Source organism: Podarcis filfolensis (assembly GCF_964270895.1).
Source record: "Podarcis filfolensis genome assembly, chromosome: 14".
Classification (NCBI taxonomy): domain Eukaryota; kingdom Metazoa; phylum Chordata; class Lepidosauria; order Squamata; family Lacertidae; genus Podarcis; species Podarcis filfolensis.
Genome location: NC_139616.1, coordinates 22190893 through 22205091, shown reverse-complemented (window position 1 = coordinate 22205091; position 14199 = coordinate 22190893). Strand labels below are relative to the sequence as shown.

The following is a 14199-nucleotide window of genomic DNA, read 5'->3' as shown; positions in this document are numbered from 1 at the left end:
CACTATCCCCAAATTTCGTGACTGTCTGTCTTCTTGTCTATCTCTCTATCTCTATATAGCCCTTTTATATGTACGTGATCAAAGCGTGGCTCTTCAATTCCACCCCCCTCCCGCCTTTTGAATCCTTTGTTATTAAGGAAAGTGGACTCCGCGTATTATGTCCTCTCTAATATTCAAAATTGTAAGACAGAAGTCTTCCTCACTTATCACGGGGGTCCACCTGTCGCAGCTGTTTGGATCTATTGTTCTCAGGGTAGAATCTGTTTAGACTCATTTTACTCTCACTCCCTCCCCTGCCTCCCCCTTTTATTTTCTTTACTCTGGAAAACACTCTACACGAATTAATGATGGGTGGGAAATATCAAGAAGCCAGGGAAACAACAATATTTTTTAAAAACGCATCACAGATGCACAAATGTTTGTACCTTCTTCTGCTCCTCTGCTCAGCATCTTTGAGTTGCTTCACAGATTGTGGAAACGAGGCGTGAGCCTGGAATCAGAAACCTCAGAAACATGCTCTGTTCGAAGCCGCCTCTGCGCCGAGAGACGTAACTTTTCCGTTCGGTTCGATAAGTGTGATATAAACAGATAGATGGACTCTAAGAATTTGCTTATAATAAATTGAACCCAGCCTAGGTCTAAAATAAAGTGTCTCGAGGAAAACGTTTCCCCGCAAACGTCTGCGTTAACATATGAACGCCTTTGGGATGCTTACATATAATTCGCGCCTTTCATAGGATCGCCTTATTCATCATCTCCCCCTGCATGTTTCCATTTTATGAATATTTATATTTGTTATTTTGAAAAATAAACAACAACCACAACCAGAAGTGATGATCATAAATATATTTTCTCCCAAGTTTTGTACTGGCCCTCAGACACTGTTTTAAAATACTGTTATTTATCTCAAACAGATTGTATTTAAAAATATCTCAGTTTATTTGCTAAAGTGTATGTCTGATTCTTTAAAAAGGGAGAGATTGCGATCGACAGGCAGATAGAGAATAATCACTGATTTAGAACTTGTCCTTGATTTGACTAGGCAAACGTTTTGGTTTCTGCCTCTGTGTGTGTGAAAAACTGAAATGTCCGCCATTGTGGCCAAGAATTAAAATATGAACATAATCCCCTCGCCAATGGCGGTTTGAGTCTCTGCCTTGGTTTGATTTTCCTCTGAGCATTTTTTTCCCCCTTGGCGTTACTCGATATCTTTCTTTCCATTGACTCATAAGGGTGCGTTTGGGTTACCTCCAAACTTTAAAAAATAAATAAATGAATGAATACCGGGGTTTTAAATTATAGGCGAGGTGTGAAAATCTATCCGTTATTGTATAGCTTAAATTCAAACATTGCCGGTTAGGTTACAACTTGTAAGTCTTTGAGAAACCGTACACCCAAGGTTGGTTTTGCGTTTCTTCTCTTCCCCCCCCCACCCCACCTCGGCTTCTTCACACATACACCCACACATTCTGATACTACAGGAGATAGCCAGGAAAGATACAATGTCTCTTCAACTCCGAGCGAAAGGGGCACTTTCAAGTGTCCGATTCTATTAGGTCTCTTTGATTATGAAGAGAGAGAGAGAGAGAGAGAGAGAGAGAGAGAGAGAGAGAGAGAGAGAGAGAGAGAGAGAGAGAGAGAGAGAGAGAGAGAGAGAGAGAGAGAGAGAGAGAGTTGCAAATAGCACCAGCATCAAGATCTTCTGGACTTGCAGTTTCCCTTTCAGCGGCAAGGTGGCGCTCCAAGGTGACAGGTTTGGGCGAGAGAGCCCCTTATTAGCATGGTTTCTGCCGCGGAGATTAGGAGAGGGTTACAATTCCATTGGGCAGCTCTGCAAAAAAGACAAGATAGAGCAAACAAACCTTCAAACAGTCTGATTTCTTAAGTAAGAAAGAGGCAAAAAGGGGGTGGGGGACTGGCAGGTAGAAATGAGACTTATTCAGGAAAAGTGCAAAGCATGTGTTTTCTCGATACATCTTAGATGCACACACACAAACCAGGCGCATTTTAAAAAATGGGGGGAGGGCTTACAAGAGATAAACGTAATTATAAATAAGTGAGTTCGAAAACACGACGAAAGTTATCTTACTGATTTTAACCTAGGCAGCCTCCAGAGCGAGTACAAGGAGAAAGACTGGAGAAGCAAGGCATTAACTCAGGAGACAAGATTCTTTCTTTGTAAGTTTTCGGGGTTCGGAGAGAGATTCAGTTCTCTTCGCTTTTGTGCTACAAGACAGAGGTGTTGATGCAGAGGGGGGATTTGTAGAAAACATGCCAATCGCTGCCATGCACCTGCTTCTCCCACTTTCCCTTCCTTTCCTCTCCTAAATTTATTTATTTTTCACTCACTCTTTCTCCTGGAAACAGAGGCGAAAATGTCTGGGATTTGAAGATCAGACGAGCTCTTTTTTTAAAAAAAGTGTGTGTGTGATCAGGCCGTGTTACTGCTTTCTTTCAAATAAAACAAAGCAGCCAATATCTGGACCTGCAACTTCCTCCAGACCCATATGATCGAGTTCTTAGATTCCTATGCTAAGGTCTTTAATTTCGCTCTCCGTCGACTTAGATTTTCTTTTAAAAACAGAGAGAGTGAAAGGAAGCGGTGAGGTTTAGGAACTGTTCCCAAACCGACTAGTTTTAACAACTTTTTTCCTTTTGTCCTTAGTCTCTCTCTCTCTCTCTCTCCCCCTAGAATTTTTTTTATGGTGGGGAGTAGAAGTGGAGAAGATGGGCTCTTTATCCCTCCCATCTTTCCTTCAAGGACTTTTCCTATTAAAAATCAAGACAAAAATGATTCCTAATTAACCTCCGGTTCTGTATCTCCTCTGTGGATAGGCGTGAGACGCGGCCTAATGGAGCCATCGGTTTCTATGATATTAAAATAGATTTGAAAGGCAGTTCAGAGCTATCTTTGCCGTGTTTTGTATCCCCCTTCATTGCGGTCTTCTCAGTTGTGACACCCCACCCCGCAACTTGTGCATTTGGAGCACAAACGATAGATTGAGTTTGGAGATGTTTGTTTTGTTTTAAATACATCTGAAATCAGAGAGCAGGAAGATGCTCCAAAGCGCGGCTGAGGCCTTGGAGGACGCGATGCGTCCAAAGGGAAACAGCCGCGATGTTCCTCTCTGGCCTTCCTTCACCATTCATTTCTCCAAGAATTTTATTTGCCCAGCGTGATGAAAAGTGACACTCGCCAAATAGACAGCTTCTGAAAGTAATGAAGTCAGATGTGGCTTTAACCCGACGGTTGGTACAAATAAATGTGAAAACGAGCGGGGAACATTATCTGCTCGCTTAACTAGCAGCTAAAATACAGAGACCGCGCCTGCCCCCCCCCCTGCATACCATTGTCCCGCCAGGAAAGGATCCGTAGATTTCATTTCAGCGTCTCCCACCCTAAGTAATGACAATGTCCATCGCAGATATTAAGACTCGCCTCTTTCAGTTTCCACAATTTCTAGGAAAGAAGTCGCAAAAGAGAAGTTGGTGTGAATTGCTTAAACAAAAGAAAGAAAAGCATTTCTTTATTCTTTCCCTTCCCCTTCCCCTTCTTTCCTCGTGGAGAATTCCATCGACCCATTTCTCCTTTAATAAAAAAAACAAAAACAAAACGTCCACGCCCTTCTCACCAAATTGCTGTGAGAAATATTTCCCGATCTGGAAAGAAACCAGCAGCATTATTCCTTCCTCATCGCTCCCAAATGTATCATAACAATCTGGGTGCATTTTATTATTATGCCAATTGCTTGTTGTCTTACTTTGGGCAGGAGATGGAGAAGCCCCCTTCTCCTCCTCCGAAATATTATATATATTATATACATATTATATAGTCCCTTCCTTCCCGCAGATGTAACCAGACAATCGTATTTACTGGGGAAACGTTTTGCAAAGTACTTTCTTCCTGTTCGCTCCCAGACACTCGTTTACTGTCAGCTGCAAGTGTATTTTTGGGAGAAATCATATTGTGAAGGAAAACGGGAAAGTTTGTGGGTTTAAGGTCTGAAGCTACCATCCCAAGGATACATAGACGCCTTCTCTAATTTAGAAGGCTGGTTAGGAAGCGCATTGGGTACAAGATTAACAACAACAACACGAAGAGGAAAGACCTTTAGGATACAGGCGCGCTCACAAGTGTTTGTAAACACTGGCCCACTCCCCCCTTAACGCTGTTCATATTTCAAACTTTTCCTCTGCTTAAAATAAAACGAATAGGAGAGATCAAAGTACGTTTGCATCTATAGAAAGGGTTGGGTGAAGGGAAACATATGTTTATTGAGAAATTGTCAATCGGCTGTGCAAAAAGGAGCATGATTTCAACATTAGTCCAAAAATACCCGCACCCTAAATCGCAGGAGGTAAAATAGTATCTAGGATTCTCTCCCCCCCCCCTTTGGTTTTCTCTCTCTCTCCTTGTCTAGATTGCGTGTTAATCAAGCGGTGTTTTCTTATCATGTGACGGTAACAAGTCGAAAGCTCTTGGCATTATAAGAAACGTGCTTTCCTCGTTCTCGATAAGATCAGATCTACATGACAAATATAACCTGGTTTGAAACCTGTTTAGCTGTCATGGAAGCCGTTTAGCTGTTCTTGGAAAAAAAAGCAACAATTCACTCGGTTGGGGATTGTAGTTTGAACGGTACCCTTGCCCCGAGATTTCTTCCGCATGGAAGCCGTAAATCTTAAAAGAAGGAAGCGGGTTGAGAATACAAGGGTAGATATGTTGCCCCGTTTGTCACTAGGGGCTGGTCTAGGAAGAGTCGCGTTTTACTTGCTGTAAAGTATCTAGGACAAGGGGAGCAGCAACCATCACGCTGTTAAAAGTCCCCGAGACAACACTTAGGCCTTCTCCAAACAATTGCCCGGTTATTTTAAGCTCGAGAAAAATGGGGACATATTATTTTGGGAGGGGGAGGCGGACGAGTCCCTTGAGCACTTTATGGGATTCTTATAAGTTTTCCAGCATATGGGACAAGGGACGACTTCCTACTAGATCGTTCCCAGTGTCCTTAACAAAATATTCTTGAGGCACCGAGAAACGGGCAAAGGAGAAAACTGAACTGCTCATCCCGTTTTGGCTACCCGGTCCTGAGAATTTGCTTCCTGTACTCGCGTCCACCCAGGCCATTTCTACCCTTTCAGGAGTTATCATACAAATATTTCCAGGGCTGTCAGTCGATTAGAGGCTTTTCAATGGGCGAGTGGCCTACCTTTCAACCGAATAATCGATGGCTACCTAAGTTGTCATGAGATCATTTGCCCTGTTATGAAAGTAAACGAAGGTGCCTTTGGGGAGATGCTGAACCAAAATAACTTGCAATGGAAGCTACGGCTCTTTGTAGACCGCCAGACCCTCTGGAATATTTTCTATATTTTATGACCATAACAATCAAAGGGCTGGGGATATTACAAGCATTACAGATGACGGATTAATCAAGGGAATAAGTTGTTGATTAATCTGCCGTTCCAAGCTTGCACAAGTACATGAAATTTAAGGTTGTAGGTTCTTTTACGACGCTACCACTTCCCACTTGGGAAGAGTCTAACCACTGATCTCCCCTCTAGTTTGCCACCAGACTTTGAGTGAATCGGAACAGAAATATTTTGCCTTGACTTGGCTCTGGATGGAGAGCTATGGGACTTATGCGGGGAGGGCTCGGGGCGGAGAGAAACCCAGCTATTGCTGGAACCCCTGAGCACTGTACTGTACTCTGGTTCATCATCGACAAGGGTGGAGGATCTTGAATTTAGGTATGCTGAGATGTCATTTAAGGTGAGTGTGTTTGTGTAGAAGCAAAAGGAAGCACAGAACGTGAGAACTGAAGGGCAGTAGGTTCAGGGCAGTAGAAACATGCTCTTCATCCAGTGCTAGAGTCTGGAGTTCATGTTGGAGTTTGGAATTAAGAGCCTTACAAGCTCCTCCCCTGCTCCGATTCATTTGTAGTCCCTCATTCTGCCTAGTGAGGCCCTCGACCTACAGAACTGAGGACCACAAGATGGGGGGGCAGGTCAACGTCTATTGACTGGAGCGGCGATAGGGCCACGGACATCTGAGGACCTGTTGTTGGGAACACTGAGCAACCCTCAGTTTTGATACCCTGCTTCTGATGTCCCGGCTAAGGCCTGGATTAGATGGACAGCTGAGTCTTATTTTGCAAACCATATGCGGAAAGCCAAAGCTTGATGGAAGAGCACGTGCAGAAGGCCGTAGGTTCAATCCCTGGTATTTCCAGGTGGGTCTGGCTAGACCTCTCTTTGAAACCGTGGACAGATGCTGCCAACCAGTGTTGGCAATGTTGGACTGATGGTTAGAATTGGTATAAGGCAACTGCCTGTATTCCCATGACCGTTCATAGGTTATAAGGGGCGCAATCTAGTCGGAGTCTGCACCACCTCACCCAGCATGCCGTTGGATTTATTCCGAATTCTTATTTATATGGGGAATATACACGCAGGGGTTGCAAAACTTTTCAGAAGTAGGAGATTGATTTTCTATTCTTACTTTCTTTCCTTCCCATCCCCCAACAACCCCCCCCCCCAATTCGCCGAGTTGTTTGAAAAAAAGCTGTCAAACCCCATTAGAACATCGTCCTTTGAGTGGCAGACCCCAAATGCTTTGAAAAGCTTAAAGGGTTAGGGAGAGAGAGAAGGGGGGGAGGGGTGCCTCGTCTATTTAAAACGAAAAGTGATATCCTCCCCCTTTAAAGATGCTGTGGATAATCTAGAACAGGTTGTGTCTGTGATCCAGGGATGAAGGGCCGAAGAAGCCGCGCGTTTTCATCTCCAAAGCGAGGCAACTCCACTATCCTGGAAGTCTGATTTTTTTAAAAAAATGTGTTATTGTCTACGACGACTAAATCATCGCATAGATACGTTCGCAAGTAAAGTGACATTTAGGTTTACGAGACACACACAGAGAACACAATTGACCAGGGAACTAACTGTATCGTAAGCAATCAAAATTCGCTTAATGAACCTCATTAATTGTTGACCATTAGATATTTCCAGAAAACGGAGGAAGGAACTGAAACACTTAAAGGATCGCTGATCCCTCTTGCAGCATCACAACGTAAAATGAAATATTTAGTTATTTACCATCATCCCCAAAACAAACACTCCCAACTTTACCCCAAGCAACCAGCTAAGTTATTGTCCCACTGGTTCAAAAGAGGTTCACTCTGGCATTGAAATCATTGGAAGCTAAAAAAAATTGCTTAACTCTAGGTTGGATGGTGAGCAACAACAAAGAGGAAGCATATTTAAGCTTCGGTTCAACAAGCGAGAGCTAAGTGCCGTGTTGTACCCACTTCCCTAGGAGCTAACCCTACTGAACTCAATTGGGATTACTTCTGAGTAGACACAGAGTCGCACCACCCAAGGCTTCTCTGAAATCTCTGGGACCTTTAAAGGGAATTAACTGGATCCAAAAACAACGGATCCCATTGCAACCACCACCACAACAACCATCACAAATTAGCCAGCATTAAGCACCCTTAGAGGCTGTTGATTTCCTGAATTCGAAATCTTTCTCGTTGGAATCCATAAGTCCTTTGAAGGGCTGTGCCTGTTTACTCATAAGTATACCTCGCTGGACCAATGGGGCCCACTCCCAGGAAAGTGTGCACAGGACAGGATTGAAGTCTGACTTGGTCCTGACCATGATGATGAGCACCTGCCAAAATATCCCACCGGATGGGTGTAACGTGACTTGGATGTATATATCTGCACCATGTTGTGTTAGCTTTAACAGAGAGGGAGGGATGACATCCAGGTGAACTTTTCCTCATGGCGTCAGGGTGCTGCCAACCCCTTGGCGTGAGAGGCCTCGGCAAACCCTGAGTCCTCGGAGGAAACCTGGAGTGGGTCTGTTAAGAAGACCGACTAGCCAACCCCATAGAGCGCATTTGCGTACATGAACAACTCTGTTTTTCTATGTTGGGTGGTGGTGGGGAAAGCGTTTCTCTTCATCTGGAGCTGCTGATTATGCAGACGTCACTGGGAAAAGGAAGTCGTCAAACTCGCCAACCATTAGCTCTGTAGAGGTGACTTGAAGAACACTCACTCCTTTCCAAATGAGACAGACAGAGATGTTGTGGTGGTTGGTTGAAAAGTAAGTTCTTTCTTTTCTTTCTTCCCCAAGAGTGGTAATATTTGAAGTTTTGAGATCTGAAAGATGGCATGCATTGCCAATATGCCACCCACCCACCCACCCCTTGATAGAACTTCCGGGCCATGGTGCCCAGAAGGCAGAAGTGTGGTCTGTTGAACTTGGGGGGGGGGGTTTGGGCATAGACATGATGACGCGTTAGGAAAAGCTTCATCTGCGGAGCCCGAAAACACGAACAGGGCTCTCAACAAATAAACGAATAAGGTCCCTCGACGAACTGGCTGAGCCAGGCATACAGGATTTGAAACGCTGCCCCTGCTACTGGCGAGGGTAGGAGTATTTTAAGTAGAAACATGCTCAGTTCTTAACGTGGACTCTCACCCAGCCAAAGTTAGCCTCGAGTAAGTAAGTCTTGATAGATTCAGTAGGACTCACTCAGAGTGAAGACGCCTGGCATGGGACACGGTAGCAGATGCATTGTTAATTAGTAGTTTCCCCCATTGAATTTCAGAGTAAGTTTACAGGGCACTTCAGATGATATGTGGTGGTGATAATAAGTATGTAGTAGTAACCAATACAATAATAATAGGTAATAGCTAATAAGATAATAAGTAGTAGCTAAATAATATTGCCTGAGGTTTCTTTTATCCTTCTCCCTCCCAATCCCCATTCCTTTTGTGACATGATTTTTATAATGTTAGAGGGGAAAATACTTTTTAGTTGTCGTTAAGGAGTCCAATAAAAGTGAATTAAGTAGACTTTATTTTATAATATATACACACTGCTTGATTGTTAAAAAGTAATCTCAAGACGGTTTATATACAGAATTACTACTACTACGATACTACTACTACATACAGAAGTATTATGCTACTACTACTACAACTACGGTAGTAGTAATGTATGGAGTAATGCTTCAGATGTCACTTCATAGAATGAGGCAAAAACAGAGAGGTCCCAGCCCCGCACAGCTTGCAAAGTAGCAAAGAAGGAACACCTAACTCTAGGCCTAGCGGCAGAGTCCTCCCTCCTAGTTCTCCGGCTAATTTATTGCTCAAGCCCAACTCGTCGAGTAGCTTCTACAGGCATCCCACGGGAAGCCCCCCTTAGCAAGGATTTTTCGCCCCCCTCTTCCCTCCAGCCAGACACCCCTCGCCTCTCTACAGCTTTTCTCTCGCTTGGAGCCACAGAGATTTTCTCCAACTCCGCAGCAGATGCCTCCACAGAGACTTTTTAGGAGATAATTAGATTATAAAGAACATTAAAGTTGTTTTATTGATTCCCAAGGAATTCTCCGAGAGGGTGGGAACGGAAAGCGGCGGGGGAGTCGGCTTTCATCTAGGTAATTTCTTCGGATCTCGCGATGAAAGGAGGAAGCGCCGAGAGTCCGCTCGACCGCCCAGTCTCCCGCAGCCAGAAATAAATGCGCGCGCGCGCACCCGGTTCCTTTCTCGTGTGATGGCAGAAACACGTCTTTTCTCCCAAAGGTACCCTTTCTTGAGGTTAACAGTGGGAAGGATGAAAGGTTTTTTCCCTTCCTTAACATGATATTATTCCCTGCATTTTTTCTGCAAAAAATGGGGTGGGAGGTGGCGAAGAATCAACACGCCCCACCCCAGAATACGCATCTATATCTATTTGTCCTCTTATCCCAATCCCAAACTCTGAGACTGTTATAGTTTCTACCTACCCATCTCGCTTTGGCTGGATATCAAACTCAGATGGTCTCCAAACTTAAGTTCTGGGAACTTCCAAGACTTGGTATACAATATAGACCACTCCCCCCTTTGGTTCTCAGTGGACCACAGGATCAGGATCTGTTTCGATGAGGTCAGCTGTTACTTAGAAGTGATCCCGGCTCTCCTTTTGCCAATGACGCCAGGACAAAGCTGTCGTTTGGATTCACACAATCAGTTGGGGCCCTGGTTGTTATAAGTGGGAAGAAAAATCTTGTCTTCCCTGTAGTGGTGCAGACAGAGAGGGGCTTCGAGGGCAGAAGTCCGGGGCTTCTTGTTCAGCAGAAGGAGCAGGAGGACCTCTAAAGGCAGCCGGACTGATTTAGTTGTGGGATATCTAAAATAAGGCAGTCAAAACCAACTACTTCTGATTGCTAGAAAGGCACTCACACAGAGGAAGTTGGAACTCACAGGGTCTACAGGAAATCCTCCTTGTGAGAGCCACTCCCACTGTGTCCAGCCAGGTAAAGGTGCGCAACCCTATATAAGATGGTCAGGTCTGGCCTGCTCTCTTGCTGATCGCTTCTATCTGATGTCATCTCTTCCATGTTTCATCAATAACTAGGGATATAGGACATATGTAGAGTAACGGCTCAGACTCCAGTTCTAATCTAAACTGTAATATATGTCTGTAACTACATTTTAAGCCTGCCTCAAGACTGCTACTATGAAACTGAGTGAGTAAATCTATCTTTACTTACAAGAAGACTGTTTTGCTTGTTTATTGTCTGAAGGGGAGAAAACAGGGGAAATACCAGGAAATCCAGCCTGCCATAAAGCATCCTGGATTACTTAAATTCAATGGCTAAAGCTAGCTTATCAACAGCTTCCTCATTTTTGCTGACAAAGGGATCTACTCTGCTGAACTCACAAACATAAAGTAGGTTTATATCTAAGAAACATAGGCCCTCCTAGTTTCAATACACATCCCTACATTAGTGCATTGTGAAGTAATTCACGTTATCATCTAATGAGGGTGGGTGATAAGGCCAGCAGGTTTAGTATTACAGTCGTACCTCCGCTTACGTATCCCTCTGGATATGTAAACTTTGGGATGTGAACAAGGCAAACCTGGAAGTATTTTTCTGGGTTTCACCACGCGTGCATGCGCAGAAGCACTAAACCACACTGTGCACATGCGCAGAAGCGGTCCTCCGGTTGCGAATTCCTTGGGATGCAGCCAGACCTCTGGAATGGATCCTGTTCACAACTGGAGGTACCACTGTACTCTATTGCATCACTTCGCTCCCCATGCCCCTCTGTTAAGAAAAACCTGGTCCCCAGATGTTGTTGAACTCCACCTTCCACCATCCCTGTCCCTGACCATTGCCTAAGCTGCCTGGGACTGATGAGAACTATAGTTCAGCCACATCTGAGGACTCAAGAACTCTGGTCTATATCTGGAGTAACCAGCATTGTGTCCTCCAGATGTGGTGTCCTCCAGCCAGCTTGTCAGGGGTGATGGGTAGAGGAGTCCAACAACATCTGGAGAGTACCCCCTAGCTATACCTGGTCTACACTGGCTGGCAGCTTCTTTCTCAGCCTGACTTGGAGATGCTGGGGATTGAACATGGGCCCTTCTGCACTCAAGGCCGATGTTCTGCCACTGAGCTAGAAAGCCTATTTCCTAGCTATTCCTAGAACAATTAAAGTGCCACCTGGTGGTGGTGCAAACACCGTTCACCTGTTACCCCCTGCTTTCCACGCAAACCTTTTAGCTGGTCTTTATTCCCTTTCAAAATGTGTCAGCTAGATGGACCCATGATCTGATTCAGGGCAAGGCAGTTTCCGGTGTGCACATCTTACACTGACTGCTACTTCTTCCACCCTGTTAACTTCTTAGTAGATTAACTTCTTTGCATTGTTATCGTGTGGATTTATTTTTTGTATTTATTGACATTCTTATTTCTGGTTGTTCTTAATATTGTTCATTTGCTGCTTTGTGAGCCACTTTGAGCACCACTGTGGAAAGGTGGCATACAAATAGACTGATGGTGGTGATGATTCTGTGGGCCAATTGAATGTAGACCATCTTCAGAAGAACAGGGAGGCTTATAGCTGGCACCCTCAGTCTCTAACCTATATTGGGGTTTTTTAAAAAATGAAAAAAGGAAGAATTATCTTTCCTTCCCCTCCTTTGAATTTCAGTTTTGAGAGCCGGTGTGGTGTGATGGTTAGAGTGTTGGACTATGACCTGGGAGACTAAGGTTCAAATCCCCACTCAGTCAATGAAGCTCACTTGATGACCTTGGGCTAGACACCATCCTTCAGCCTAGCCCACCTCATTGGGTTGTTGTAAGGATGAACCATGGGAGCTCCTTTGGAGAAAAGGTGGTACAGTGGTACCTCCAATTACAAACTTAATTCGTTCCGGAGGTCAGTTCTTAAGCCAAAACCGTTCTTAACATGAGGCGTGCTTTTGCTAATGGGGCCTCCCGCTGCTGCCACGCCACCAGCGCGCGACTTCCACTCACATTCTGGGCCAAAGTTCGCAACAAGGGGCATCTACTTCCGGGTTAGCGGAGCTCGTTACCCAAAGCATTCATAAGGAGGACGGTACGTAACCCGAGGTTCCACTGTATATAAATGTAATAAACCCAGGCACATGTACTTGAAGAGCTCAGTTGGTTAGAGCATGGTGCCGGTAACACCAAAGTTGCAGATTTGATCCCCATATGGCACACTTGCATATTCCTGCATTTGCAGGGGGTTGGACTAGATGATCCTCAGAATCCCTTCCAGCTCTGCAAGTCTATGATTCTACAAAATAATCTAAGCCTACTATTGCTGCTACTGTAAGAAGCCTAATGCTCTCAGTGCTATTTTGTTGTATAGTTGGACCCTTGCGTCTGTTAAGGTTCCAACTTTGACGCAGACAGTTGGTTAGAGCGCGGTGCTCATTATGCCAAGGTTTGATCCCTGTATGGGACAGCTGCATATTCTTGCATTGCAGAGGGTTGGACTAGATGATCCTCAGGGTCCCTTCCAACGCTACAATTCTATGATTGTATTACTCCTTTTCTTGCCTTGGGGAAGTCATTTAATTTCTTGGCTTCAGTTCTTCCCTTGTGAAAAAGGAAAAAAAAGGAAGAGGCTGTGACTGTCCTCGCAGGGCTGTTGTGAGGACAAAGACAATGCACATCACAAAGCATTTTCTCAACAATCTGGTTTGCAATCACACTCACAGTTAACTACCAGTAAGCCCGGCCCAGTGCAGTGGGACTTATTTCCGAGTAAACATGCCTGGAGTGAGGCTGCCAGGGTGCTAGGAGCTGCTGGATGAACAGGTAGACTCTGTTTCCCTCCACTATGGGCGAGCCAAACCAACACTCTTGTCATTACCAAAGCCAAATTCAGGCAGCTCAGAATGAAATCTAAGGAGTTAAAGTGGCTAAGGGAATTTGTGACATACTTTCAAATGATGAGCAGGCCCATGAGAAGCCTGGGGGCTGAGTGTTCACCTGAGCCTTCCACCCTGCTTCTCTTCTCAAGGGGAGTGAGTTCCCACCTTGTATAGGAGAATCTAGGGCAGGCACCCCTAAAACTCGGCCCTCCAGCTGTTTTTTGACTACAATTCCCTTCATCCCTGACCGCTGCTCCTATTAGCTAGGGATGATGGGAGTTGTAGTCCCAAAGCACCTGTAAGGCCAAGTTTGGGATTGCCTGATCTAGGGAAATCCCCCTTCCCACTTATTTAAAAAGAGCCCCAGGATGATCCAAGGAACTGGAGGGGTGGTGGAGGGGAAAAAACTAAGCCAACCTCTCACCTTCAATTCAAGACGGAGGAATAACAGCAGCAAGGGGTGGCAGGTCTCTGTCTCTAGGATATTGCAATCTACACAGCGGCGGAGGTAAAAGACGGAAGAGAGAGAGAGCAAAGAGGAACGAGGGCGAGGAGGAACACGGAAGCAAATGCAGCCAGAGACACAGAGTGCAGCTTCATTTCAGTAGGGGGCGAGCCGAGGATTAATGGGGGGTGTCGTTAAATTAATTTCTAAATTCTAACCTTCTCACCTCGGGTGGTGCTGGGCTGTTGAAGCGCCGGCCCTTGTGGCGGGCGACTGCAGTTATTAACTTCCTTCAAAGAGATCCCCCACCCTCACCTACTCGGTAAAAGAAATAAAGTGTGCGTCCCCGAGCGCGCGCGCGCGTGTGTAAGGAAGGGGGCAGCTGATGGAGGGTGGCGGAAGGAGGCTGGGTTGCATGCATTGACTAAGGCTTAGTGTGACAACTGTCGAAAGTTTGACATCAAAGGTAACTCATATGATTCAGTTACCAGAGGACCTGTCGGACCTTAGAGGGAATATCTTAATTACTGAGTGGCAATGCTAGAGTGGGAAAGGGGGGGTGGGCAGA

The 14199-nt window shown here is 45.1% G+C and overlaps 1 long non-coding RNA gene across 1 annotated transcript; it reads right to left on the bottom strand.

The window, feature by feature from the left end:
- Positions 1-11749: 11749 nt before the first annotated feature.
- LOC310749810 lies at positions 11750-13896 on the bottom strand. Its single transcript, XR_014541810.1, has 4 exons — positions 13858-13896; positions 13611-13678; positions 12870-12908; positions 11750-11922 (listed from the first exon to the last, which is right to left on the bottom strand). It is a non-coding gene; the product is annotated as an uncharacterized lncRNA (long non-coding RNA).
- Between the last annotated feature and the right edge of the window lie 303 nt (positions 13897-14199).